Genomic DNA, 14352 nt, shown 5'->3' with positions numbered 1-14352 from the left:
TTTATTTGATCGAGTTTGGCAGTTAAATGGTGGCATGAAATATACCAAAATGGGCCTAGATCAATACTTTGGGTTGTCTACTAAAAAAAAAAATATATATACACATGTGAGCAGTTATTCCGGGATTCCTGACAGATATTACAATGTATATTTTGCTAATTTTGAAAAAAAAAATGATTTGGCAACAGGGTGTTTTTGGTGGTTGTAGATGTGCAACAGATTTTATAATTTTTTATAGTAAATTATATGATATAATGATAATAATGGTATCTTTAGAAAGTTCATTTAATGGTGAGAAAAATGGTATATAATATGTGTGGGTACAGTAAATGAGTAAGAGGGAAAATTACAGCTCAACAGAAACACTGCAGAAATGTAAAACCAGCCCTGGTCCTTAATGTTAAGAAAATTGAAAAAATGGTCTGGTCACTAAGGAGTTAAGCCACTTAACTAGAAGTAAGTGGAGATAGAAAACATTTGCCTTTTTTCCTTTTTTTAGTCTGTTTAGTCTTAAAGAATAGTTTTTTCTATGTGTTGGCATGAAACAAGACAATATTTTTACACTGCAATTGGAGATACATGGATAACAACTGTGACATATTACTATTCCCTTCCTGTAATGTAGCTTTCTGTGATCTCACTGAATATGCAAATTAGTTGGCAGGTCTTGGAGAAAGGCATGCTGGGAGTTGTAATATTTAAAATTCAGGATCACAAAACAGTTTTAACTGTCTGTTTTTTTTCAGATGAAAATGGCCAGTTTAGCAAGTTTAATGTTGCTCTGATATTAGGTGAAATAAAACTGTTTGGAGTCTCCCTAAGTTAAAAATGTCCTGGATTGAGGACTATAAATACCAGTTAGGTTTCTAAGGTTAATTGGCCAGGTAGCTCTCCTGCATTCTTGACTGGCTCAGCCTGATTGCTGCAGTATGTTTGACTCACATTAGCTGCAGTGTTTAGAGTAGGGCAAATAACCCCCCACTGTAGATAAAGTGGCTGTTGGGTCAAAATGTGATGTTATTTCTAGAAACCCCTCCCTAAATGTGTGCAGAGTGGTTGAGTAGGTAACAGGGACAGTGTAGCACCTTAAGGAGTTAGCAGTATAGGGTCAGATATGTTGAATGTGGCAGTCTAATGGGGTTGAAGTCCATGTCAAGATGCTTGAAAGTGGCCATTGTTTTGTATATATCTGCAGTGAGAGACAGGGATGCTGGGAAATGTAATATTTAACATTCAGCATAGCAATATGGAAGATGTATTGGGAGGACCTTAGGATTTACCCTTAGAATGTGATCAGAGGGTGGGGCCGCTACACTGCAGAAAATCATTTCCACAGCTGGAGGGAGTAACTTACACCAGTATATCATCTTGCACGCGTAACTAAAAATTAAACAAATGTTGAATTCTCACGTAAAAATCGAAACAAAAAATAAATAAATTAAACCGACACGTCAAAACACCATTCCCACATCGCAATCACTAATAAAAGTTATTAACCCCTAAACCGCAATCCCCATCACAATCACTAATAAAAGTTATTAACCCCTAAACCGCCATCTCCCACATCGCAATCACTAATAATAGTTATTAACCCCTAAACCGCCAACCCCCCAAAATGCAAAGTATCTAATTAAACTATTAAACCCAATCCGCAAACCCCCCACAACGCAAAGTTTCTAATTAAACTATTAACCCCTAAACCGCCAACCCCCCCAATACCAAGTATTAAGCTAATAACTAAGCCCCCTAACCTAACACCCCCTAACTTAACCCCAATTAAAATACACTGAAATAAAATGACAAATATATTAATTACCTTAAAAAAAATACAAAATTGCATAAATAAAAAAACCTAATATTACTAAAAATAACAAGCAGAAGGAAATCTTGGTAACTATAGTCTGATTGGAGGAGGGTAGAATGTGAATCTAGAAGAGGGGGTCAGCTTGGAGGGAAAGAAATAGGGTTAGGAATGGAGGAGCAGTCTGGCTAGAGATGAAAAACTGCATACCCAATCAGACTACACCACCCAATTCATTTCCTGCCTTAGCCCAGCATGACTACTCTCACAGCCACAAATTTTAACTCCACTAACCCCTCTTTTTTCCTAATGAGCCCTCTCATTCCAGGCTCCACACCATCACATCTCTATCCTGCTTCCTAACTCAGTTCCTCCTGCTTCTATCCGGTCTACTCAAACACCTCTTCCTTCTGCATGCACATTCTATTCTCCCACCCCACACTACTCCTGCCCTTAACAGACCCACTCCCACATCACTTAGCCAGACTATTGCCCCACATTTCACTTCCAAATCCACATCCTCTCTTCCCTAATCACACACCACCCAGACTTCTCCCACCTTTGCCACACATCCATATACTAATCCTATCATGTTTTGCATATCACAAGACCATATTCTAGCTTAATCCCATACCCACTTCAGCACACTACTTTCAGGAGAACCACTAGTACATTATTTCCAGGAGAATCACTGGAAGTCGCTCTCTAAGTAGTGTTTGCAGTGTGGATTTGAACCTCTGAACTAGTGCTTTCTAGCACAAGAACTTACCCCAGCAGCTACCTAGCAACTAACTGTAATCCAACATTGGAAATAATAGGTACTGTCATTTTTATACCAGCTCACAAATCTATGGTGGCTTAGTGGGTTAAAAAGCAACCTTGTAAACGCACGGTTGAGAGTGTTAATCCTGCTGGGGGAACAGGGCTATTGTAGTGTATTGCATTCTAGGGACATATCACACCTAGATAAATAATCATTTTATTTCCTGAAAGCAACTCACTGCTTATATACTATCGCTTCAAATATTGGTCTAAAACTATAAAAACAATGGATGCAGATCCTGTCTTCCTTTGGCATTGCAATCCATTGTGGCTCAAGTACTTAAATACTTTTACCTGCTTCAATGTTCTAAATTGGTTAAAGTAATGGGTAAAAGTCCTGCAAACTCCTGACAGGGTGTGTCATTGTGGTTGAGTGGTTTCTTCTTCCAAGCCAGTGGTTGTGGGTTTGATTCCAGCTATTGGTGCTAGACCATGGCCTGTTTTATTTAAGACTACACATTGCTTGTATGCTAAAAAAGGTCAAACAATAAAAAGGACATTTGTGCGTTGATGCAATAAGGGTAAAAAAACAAAACAAAACAAAAAAACCCTCTGGCACTGTGTTGTGCAAATGGAGTTTTTTTGTTTATTAGTTTTTATTAAAGCTAGAAGAATGTCTTTGGGTGGCAAAGCTAGGGTGCTCTATAATCCTTAAAGGGATAGGAAAGTCAAAATGAAACGTACATGATTCTGATAGAGCTTGTCATTTTAAGAGACTTTTAAATTCACTTCTATTTTCAAATGTGCTTTGTTCTCTTGGTACCCCTTGTTGAAAAGGAATACGCACATATCCTACACTAGTGGGAGCTGCTGCTAATTGGTGCCTGCACACAATTGTCTTTTGTGATTGGCTGACTAGATGTGTTCATCTTGCTACCAGTAGTGCAATGCGGTTCCTTCAGCAAAGGATAACAAGAGAACAAAACAGATTTGATAATGGACAGCTCGTTATCAAATATAACCAGAAGGACATGAAACGTAAGAAATGGCAGCTGTAGCCGGGTACAAATTCACAACCGTTGGATTGTGACGCAGTTGACCTAAGCACTGAGTCGCAACAACCCTAAAGATTGAGGGCTTGCCGGGCCAGTACCAATTATTTTGCTGCTTTTACTCCAGCAATGCAATAAACGGTATATACAGTAAGTAGCAAAGAGTCCAGTTGACTAAAAGAAAAAAAGACATTTGGTAAAATACAATTCCACTACTAAACTACCAACTGTAGACAGGCAGAGCACCACGCAGAATAATAATTAAAAAAAAAAAAATGTGGACAACTAGTTGTGAAATATTACCAGAAGAACATGCAACATAAGAACTTAGGCCTAGATTTAGAGTTTGGCGGTAGCCGTGAAAACCAGCGTTAGAGGCTCCTAACGCTTGTTTTTACCGCCCTCCGGTATTTAGAGTTTAGTTACCGACACTCAAAAATCTCCCAACGCACAAATCTCTACCGACAGCTCAGACCCAGTAGTTAACATCTACCGACAAAATAAACATCCACGAATCACAAAACAAATATAGGTAGCCCTCAGTTTACGCCGGGGTTAGGTTCCAGAAAGAATGGTTGTAAATTGAAACCGTTGTAAATTAAAACCCAGTTTATAATGTAAGTCAATGGGAAGTGAGGGAGATAGGTTCCAGGCCCCTCTCAAAATTGTCATAAGTAACACCTAATACATTATTTTTAAAGCTTTGAAATGAAGACTTTAAATGCTAAACAGCATTATAAACCTAATAAAATAATCATACAACACAGAATATATAATTAAACTAAGTTAAATTAATAAAAACATTTGCTAAAAAGCATTATAAACCTAATAAAATAATCACATAAAAACAGACTTCACTTGCATTTTTCTGCAAACAGTTCTTTCTATGCATTCCAATCTGGACTGATTTATATACAGGAAGATATTGTTCCTTTGAAATCTGCTTGATAGCTCAGGTCTGGTTAAACTGATTAATTTCAGCTTGCTTGGCTTTGCTGCAACACAAGCGGACAGCTCCACCTACTGGCTATTTTAATAAATGCACTGCTTCTCAATGCTTTTCAATAGCAGTCACATGACTTAAAAAAAAGGTTGTTATTCTGAAACGGTGTAAATTGAACCGTTGTAAAACGAGGGCCACCTGTATTACACAAAGTACACTTACACTCATACAAACACTACCCTATATTTATTTTTCAGATTTAATATTTTTTCATCAAAATAGAAAGGATCAAAGTTTCGAGATCTCGGGTGTTAGAAAAAAAAACAACACAAATCCATTTTGCCATTGACTTACATTGACACACGGGAAAACACACTCATATAGCTTAATCTAACTAATAATATTATCACAAACATACACTCATCGATGCATACAAACAATATACACCACATTACATACACAAACAAGTTATTTTTTACAAAATGAACACGATTTAGCTACTTTTTCACACAAGCTCATGACGTCACTCACTTTACGCTCAAAACCAGTCTTGGATTTTATTTACACACAAATTTTGAGCCTCCATTGACTTCTATGGGGAAGACGTGCTCGTGCACGCGACAGACAGATTTCCATAACGCACGCAAAAAGCGTAGACAAAAAAACTCCAAATACCAGCGCTAGAAATCGGAAAAAAAAACATGCTTTTCTGCGTTAGACCCAGCTATGACAAATAGATCAAGAAATGCCTATTTCCCTATGGTGGACTTATGGATTTTACTTATTGAATATTCACAACAGCATTAAATTGTTTGATACTTTTACATTACATCAACTACAAATCAACATCACTAGTAACAAACATTTTTAAAAAAAATATCACATTTAAACGGACACAAAAATAATTAAAACATTTCAGGATTCACAAACAGTACACAATGGGAAACACCTCTCATTTACCTTTATTATTGCATTTCATTTATTCAACTCATATGCTTGCAGCAACAGCATATCTACATAGGCTTAACACATGATCAGTCATGGATGCACATACATTACTTTTATCATTCACTCATACATGTGCATTCAAATGATGGGGGAAAAACACATTACATTCTCTCTAGGAATCACAAAACAGAACATATGGATTTTAATGTACTTTTAACATCATGATTCCATCACAATAAACCATTAGGAATTACGTACAAGAAGAACATCATTACACCAGATTACAGATGTCACTTTATGCGAAGGAACAACAATGCCAGACCGCTATATAGAAGTCAGCATATGTGGGACACAATCACAATATATACGTATATGTACATAACACGCATCACGCAACCACAAAGCACACATTTATATTTTATTCAGCACACAATAACAATGTAGTACAATACAACAACACAATGAGGATTTCAGAACTACATAGGCAGGTTAATAATATGATGACGTCATTAGAAGATTCAACCATACACATTACAGATTCACGACTGTACCGCCCCTTTCAGAAATTTACCACTCAATACTACAATACTACATATACGTAAACAACAGTTTGGAACAGCATTATTAGGGCGATTTGAATGGGACAATTAATAAATATTGTCATCTCGCAAATCACTTATATATATAATACTACAGATGACAGCCGGAAGTTCTTCAGTATTAGTGCCATTTTAATGGGACGCATACAATATTGACATCTCGGCAATCACTTATATATACAATACTACAGATGACAGCCGGAAGTTATTCAGTATTAGTGCGATTTTAATGGGACGCATACAATATTGACATCTCGGCAATCACTTATATATACAATACTACAGATGACAGCCGGAAGTTCTTCAGTATTAGTGCGATTTTAATGGGACGCATACAATATTGACATCTCGGCAATCACTTATATATATATAATACTACAGATGACAGCCGGAAGTTATTCAGTATTAGTGCGATTTTAATGGGACGCATACAATATTGACATCTCGGCAATCACTTATATATACAATACTACAGATGACAGCCGGAAGTTCTTCAGTATTAGTGCGATTTTAATGGGACGCATACAATATTGACATCTCGGCAATCACTTATATATATAATACTACAGATGACAGCCGGAAGTTCCTCAGTATTAGTGCGATTTTAATGGGACGCATACAATATTGACATCTCGGCAATCACTTATATATACACAATACTACAGATGGCAGACGGGAAGTTCTGAATTATTATTGCGATTTTAAAGGGACGCATACAATATTGACATCTCGGCAATCACTTATATATACAATACTACAGATGGCAGATGTTACTTTATCGTTTACAAACAATATTGCAGCAACATTGATCGATCACATTCGATGCACATTATACACAACTATGCACTTTCATTCATGTTAGCCTGGACGTGTGCTTTTTACTATAAGATCGCGTTTAATAAATATTGATTACGCATATGATCAAACATTACAAACATGCAGTGTATGTGTGATATTTGACACTTTCACATTGAGATTCATTGGGGGAAAACAACATTTCAGCAAACACCTAAAAAAACGCCCACTTTGAAAGCATTCGCGCCGCTCACATACAAACAAGTGAATACAATTAGCAATCATTACAAACTCACTACCATTGGACTAATTGTACTATAAATCCCCCAAACAACATGGCCAAAGCATCCCTTGTGATCCACATCATATCAATTCGCATACCTTGTTACTCCTTGCTCTGCTGTTTGGAAATATGGATGATGATGATATGGTAGACGCTGCTGGTGCTGCTATTGGCGAACTAGCGGTTGATAGAATCAGGCAGCCTCGGCGACTCAGACTGAGACGAAGGGGTCGTCTGGTTAGAGGTCTTCGTGTCTACAGGGTGAGACCCACCTTGGAAAACATGAGCGACTTTGAGGTTTATGATAAGTATCGGCTCAATCGCGAACAGCTCATTGGCCTTTACGATCTTCTTAAACCTCATTTGGAGCCACGTATAAGAATAAGGACTGCTGTTCCCGGCATGACTAAGATGCTAAGTTGTCTTTACGTCCTGGCCTCCGGGAGTTTTCAATCAGGAGAAATGTACATGCATGGCCTGGCTCAAGGTACATTCTCTGGGGTGTTTGATAACTTTCTGGACGCCATGGTACGGATCAGTAAGCACTACATAGGATTCCCACAAAATGATGGTGATTGGAGGCGCCTGAAGCGGGAATTCTTTGATATTGCTGAATTGCCCAATGTCTTGGGAGCCATTGATTGTACCCACATTGCGCTGCATGCTCCAATTGATGACTTGCCCTTCAGAAATCGCAAACATTTTCATAGCCTCAACGTGCAGTATGTTTGTGACGCACGGATGAGGATTATGCATGTGTGTGCGAATTTTGGAGGGGCTTGTCATGATGCCCGCATCCTCTCTCTGTCCACCCTGTGGCGGCAGTTTGAGGAAAGACAAATGCCCCCTGGTTATCTCGTTGGTGAGTATTTGTGCACAACATGGTTAATTAGACAATTGCCACTGTAGTCTTAAAATGTTAGCGTAATGTTCATCTATAGGATGCAATTTAACCATTTATTTATATTTCCGCAAATGTCTACTTTTAGTTCAATGCAGATATGTAGCATGTCTTATCTTAAATGCTCAGATAGAGAATGCAATGTAACCATTTAGTTGGTATTTTACACAAGGTCTGGTTTAGGAGAAATACGCATATGTAGCATGTCTTAGCTGAAATGGGAAGATAGCAGAAAATGCAATTTAACCATGTCATTGTCTCTTTCCGCAAATGTCTACTTTTAGTTCAATGCAGATATGTAGCATGTCTTACCTTAAATGCTCAGATAGAGAATGCAATGTAACCATTTAGTTGGTATTTTACACAAGGTCTGGTTTAGGAGAAATACGCATATGTAGCATGTCTTAGCTGAAATGGGAAGATAGCAGCAAATGCTATTTAACCATGTCATTGTCTCTTTCCGCAAATGTCTACTTTTAGTTCAATGCAGATATGTAGCATGTCTTATCTTAAATGCTCAGATAGAGAATGCAATGTAACCATTTAGTTGGTATTTTACACAAGGTCTGGTTTAGGAGAAATACGCATATGTAGCATATCTTAGCTGAAATGGGAAGATAGCAGCAAATGCTATTTAACCATTTCATTGTCTCTTTCCGCAAATGTCTACTTTTAGTTCAATGCAGATATGTAGCATGTCTTATCTTAAATGCTCAGATAGAGAATGCAATGTAACCATTTAGTTGGTATTTTACACAAGGTCTGGTTTAGGAGAAATACGCATATGTAGCATGTCTTAGCTGAAATGGGAAGATAGCAGAAAATGCAATTTAACCATGTCATTGTCTCTTTCCGCAAATGTCTACTTTTAGTTCAATGCAGATATGTAGCATGTCTTACCTTAAATGCTCAGATAGAGAATGCAATGTAACCATTTAGTTGGTATTTTACACAAGGTCTGGTTTAGGAGAAATACGCATATGTAGCATGTCTTAGCTGAAATGGGAAGATAGCAGAAAATGCAATTTAACCATGTCATTGTCTCTTTCCGCAAATGTCTACTTTTAGTTCAATGCAGATATGTAGCATGTCTTACCTTAAATGCTCAGATAGAGAATGCAATGTAACCATTTAGTTGGTATTTTACACAAGGTCTGGTTTAGGAGAAATACGCATATGTAGCATGTCTTAGCTGAAATGGGAAGATAGCAGAAAATGCAATTTAACCATGTCATTGTCTCTTTCCGCAAATGTCTACTTTTAGTTCAATGCAGATATGTAGCATGTCTTACCTTAAATGCTCAGATAGAGAATGCAATGTAACCATTTAGTTGGTATTTTACACAAGGTCTGGTTTAGGAGAAATACGCATATGTAGCATGTCTTAGCTGAAATGGGAAGATAGCAGCAAATGCTATTTAACCATGTCATTGTCTCTTTCCGCAAATGTCTACTTTTAGTTCAATGCAGATATGTAGCATGTCTTAACTTAAATGCTCAGATAGGGAATGCAATGTAACGATTTAGTTGGTATTTTACACAAGGTCTGGTTTAGGAGAAATACGCATATGTAGCATGTCTTAGCTGAAATGGGAAGATAGAGAATAATATTGAACTAGATTATTCTTTTAAAAAATAAACATTTGTTAGTGGATTTTCGTGTACACAAACATTTTTTGGAATCAAAATACAATTTTGAGGATTCATTTTGAATTATGTTCTGTTCATAATTTATAGGTGATTCTGGGTACATGAGCCGGCCTTGGCTTATTACTCCCTTGCGTAGCCCGACTGATGTGGCTCAGGAGCGCTACAATAGGGCACATAAGAGAACCAGGGCTGTGGTTGAAAGAATGTTCGGGATCCTGAAAATGAGATTCAGGTGCCTGGACAGGTCGGGAGGAGCCCTCCAGTACAACCCAAAGAAGGTGGCTAAGATCGTTATAGCCTGTAGTGTCCTGCATAATATTGCACAGCGGGCTGGGATGCTGCAGGCCGTCCAGGCGCCCCAAAACCTACTCAGAGATGAGGAGGACGATCCAGTTCTAGAAGGGCCATTCCGGGACGAGGGGCTCAATGTCAGAGCAGACATCATCAACCGCCACTTTAGACGGTAAATAATAGAAGTTAGATTGGAGTATTGTCAATAGATGTGAACTCTAGGGAAATGACAAGTAGAGAATTGTGCAAACATGTTAGGATTGTTCATCAAATGCTAAAAATGTGTGTCATTTATTAATATAGGTGATGCTCTGGTCATTGGGTCCTGTAGCAAGTCTTTGCCACCTGGTTTTTAAAGAGAACATCAGCTGGTAAGTATAAATGTATGGACTGTTGCTGGCATGAATTGTACACAAATACATCATATGGCATACATTTTCAAAACTAGTATTTAGTTTACACATTACTTAAAATGTAAATACTCAGAAAGGGATCCTCTAGCATAACTATCCTCTAGCATGACTATGGTTCAAAGTCACACAGAGGTTCGTTCTGCTCAATATGACTCATCTTCACACTTGATTGATAGAACATAACACAAGATGCTACACACGCTTATTAAGCTAGTGACAGAAATTGATTCAGAAATGGGGGGTGGGAGAGGGGTACAGAAATGATTCACACACTTGTACTAATAATTTTTATAAAACCTTTTATGCCATTAGGGAGATGACTTCATGTAAAGACTGAAAGGGAAGAATTCGAAGAATGACAGTGAAGAATTCCCAGACTGACAGTGGGAAAAAGCCAAGATTGAAATTGAAGAATACCAATGGGATCATGTCTGGCATTATCTTTCAAATCTGCTGACCTTGAAAACTATACAAAGACATGTTCACATGGTAAGTGCCAACTATTTGATAGAATAAGGCTGTGGAGGCATCCTATTGGAGACACTTAGATTATTTTTAAATTTTTAGATGGTATTTCACAGTCCTCTATTTTTGAAATGATGAATAAGACACCTATTGAAGATCACCTGTTTTCTCCAGAATTGACTTTCAAAGACCATGCATTATCCAGGTTGGTTTACCAATGCATGCTAGTTAAGAATCACAGGAAGAATGTAGAATATTTGTAGCTTACATACATTAGTCATACTTTGTTCATAATTAGATATTTAGGTATCACAATCAGACACTTAGATGATTTTTACATTTTTAGATGGTATTTCACAGTCCTCTATTTTTGAAATGATGAATAAGACACCTATTGAAGATCACCTGTTTTCTCCAGAATTGACTTTCAAAGACCATGCATTATCCAGGTTGGTTTACCAATGCATGCTAGTTAAGAATCACAGGAAGAATGTAGAATATTTGTAGCTTACATACATTAGTCATACTTTGTTCATAATTAGATATTTATGTATCACAATCAGACACTTAGATGATTTTTACATTTTTAGATGGTATTTCACAGTCCTCTATTTTTGAAATGATGAATAAGACACCTATTGAAGATCACCTGTTTTCTCCAGAATTGACTTTCAAAGACCATGCATTATCCAGGTTGGTTTACCAATGCATGCTAGTTAAGAATCACAGGAAGAATGTAGAATATTTGTAGCTTACATACATTAGTCATACTTTGTTCATAATTAGATATTTAGGTATCACAATCAGACACTTAGATGATTTTTACATTTTTAGATGGTATTTCACAGTCCTCTATTTTTGAAATGATGAATAAGACACCTATTGAAGATCACCTGTTTTCTCCAGAATTGACTTTCAAAGACCATGCATTATCCAGGTTGGTTTACCAATGCATGCTAGTTAAGAATCACAGGAAGAATGTAGAATATTTGTAACTTACATACATTAGTCATACTTTGTTCATAATTAGATATTTAGGTATCACAATCAGACACTTAGATGATTTTTATTTTTTTAGATGGTATTTCAGTCATCTAGTTTTGAAATGATGAATAAGACACCTATTGAAGATCACCTGTTTTCTCCAGAATTGACTTTCAAAGACCATGCATTATCCAGGTTGGTTTACCAATGCATGCTAGTTAAGAATCACAGGAAGAATGTAGAATATTTGTAGCTTACATACATTAGCCATACTTTGTTCATAATTAGATATTTAGGTATCACAATCAGACACTTAGATTATTTTTATTTTTTTAGATGGTATTTCAATCATCTAGTTTTGAAATGATGAATAAGACACCTATTGAAGATCACCTGTTTTCTCCAGAATTGACTTTAAAAGACCATGCATTATCCAGGTTGGTTTACCAATGCATGCTAGTTAAGAATCACAGGAAGAATGTAGAATATTTGTAGCTTACATACATTAGCCATACTTTGTTCATAATTAGATATTTAGGTATCACAATCAGACAAAGGAATACATATTATAGTTGATATAGAGGTATTTGAATGGACATTAAATATTACATTTATGTTCAGCATACATATATGTATTTTTGATTATTTAAATGTGATATACATTATTATGTATAATTAGAAATGCTGATATTTAAATGTAATTTTTATTACACAATATAATGGTGTATGTTTTTTTTGGTTTTTAATCCAATAATTTAAGTCATAAATATCTTGATAAAATGTTGCACAAAGTTAGAGCATAGACACAAGATGATTGTAAATGTATTTTATGAATATTTTACAACGTGTGTATAAATTTTTTTTATTTTTTTCAGATTTTCATCTGATGACTTCCAGGATTTTTTTATTTTTTATTTTATTATTAAATACCCTCTTTTGAACAGATTATAATAAATATCCATATAATCTGTCAATAAAAAACAATTTGACTCCCATGACTGGTAGTTGTCTATTTGACAAGCACATGCATAAGATCAAATTAGGCATCATGTATAGCATTAATTTTAGAAAATCCACTGATTCAGAGAATATTAAAGTCAACTATCTTTTTTAAATTAATTGGGGAGTGAAATCCATCGATGCTTTTATTGTGTAATTTTTAGATTTTAATTTTTTAAAATATTTTCGGATATGTAGTCAGAATTTGACATAATTTTTTTTTTTTTCACTTTTAAGAAGGGGAAGTGGTTCACTTACATTAAAGTGACAGTGTTGTTGAATGTAAAATTTCTTTTATAAGATCTTGTATCTTCCTTAGGTATCTAAAAACATTATTTTAATAAATTTATATTTTTTAAATTTAAAAATGGTAGGTCAGTTAACTTCATATTTTGCACAAGCTAGTTATTGGATGCCATGTTAATTGATTTTATGTTCTAGTGGAGTCATTTAAAGGGTCATTTAACTATAGTTATTAATATTATGTAATATTTAAAATCTTACCTCTTGGGTTAGACATCACATATCTATATATAATTTTCATTCCCCTTTAGTTTCTTTCGACAATGTTAAATAAACATTCCGAATGTTTTGGTCCTTAAAGGGACATTCACAAAATATATTGTGTAGTGAATTTTAAACAATCATAAAAGAATTTTAACATATTTATAAAGTACTATTGAATTACATTCAGTCTTTAAATATACTTAGAAAAAGATACATCAATGCACATATCTTAGACAATTACATAAGGCATCTATGTGCAACCAACAATCAGCATCAAAATAGCCTATGTAGATATGTATTTAATCCAAGAATATATATAATTAAAATCTAATGATCGAATAATAAAACATATTAAGTTGTTCAAATATTATAATCTTCTCCAAAATGCATAAATAACATATAGCTTAATGTCCCTCTAAGCTGAAGACTGCGAAATACATCCATTACAATATATATTTCATTCAGTGTGTAAAACAATCCAGAAGTTAATATAAATATGCTTTACTCATATGTTATACTAATTTTGCCAAAGGAAGGTGCCTAGGTTTATGATATTTCAAGCATTATTGTGAAATGTCTCCTTAAAGGGACATGAACTCAAAATATACTTAAAGGGAGACTGTAAAAAAATTAATTATTTATACATTCAGAACGAGTATTCAATTTTAAGCAACTTTATAAATTGACTCATATTATCAATGTTCCTCGTGATGTTGCTATCATTACTTGAAAAATAAGGCATTAAATTGATAATTTATTTGCTTCAGTACTCTGGACAGAACTTTTTTTTTTGGTGGATTAATTAATCCAACAATCATCAAGGACAACCCAGGTTTTTCGCAAATAATTGTCCGTAATATAAAATATAATTTTTGATTTGCAAAGAAAGATAACAAGATTATTATTAACATTTGAGAATCGGATTAAATTATAAAGTTGCTTAACATTTCATGCTCAAT

The sequence above is a fragment of the Bombina bombina genome, chromosome 2 (assembly GCF_027579735.1).
Source record: "Bombina bombina isolate aBomBom1 chromosome 2, aBomBom1.pri, whole genome shotgun sequence".
Lineage (NCBI taxonomy): Eukaryota > Metazoa > Chordata > Amphibia > Anura > Bombinatoridae > Bombina > Bombina bombina.
The sequence above is the reverse complement of the archived record's forward strand: the minus strand, read 5'-3'. Positions refer to the sequence as shown.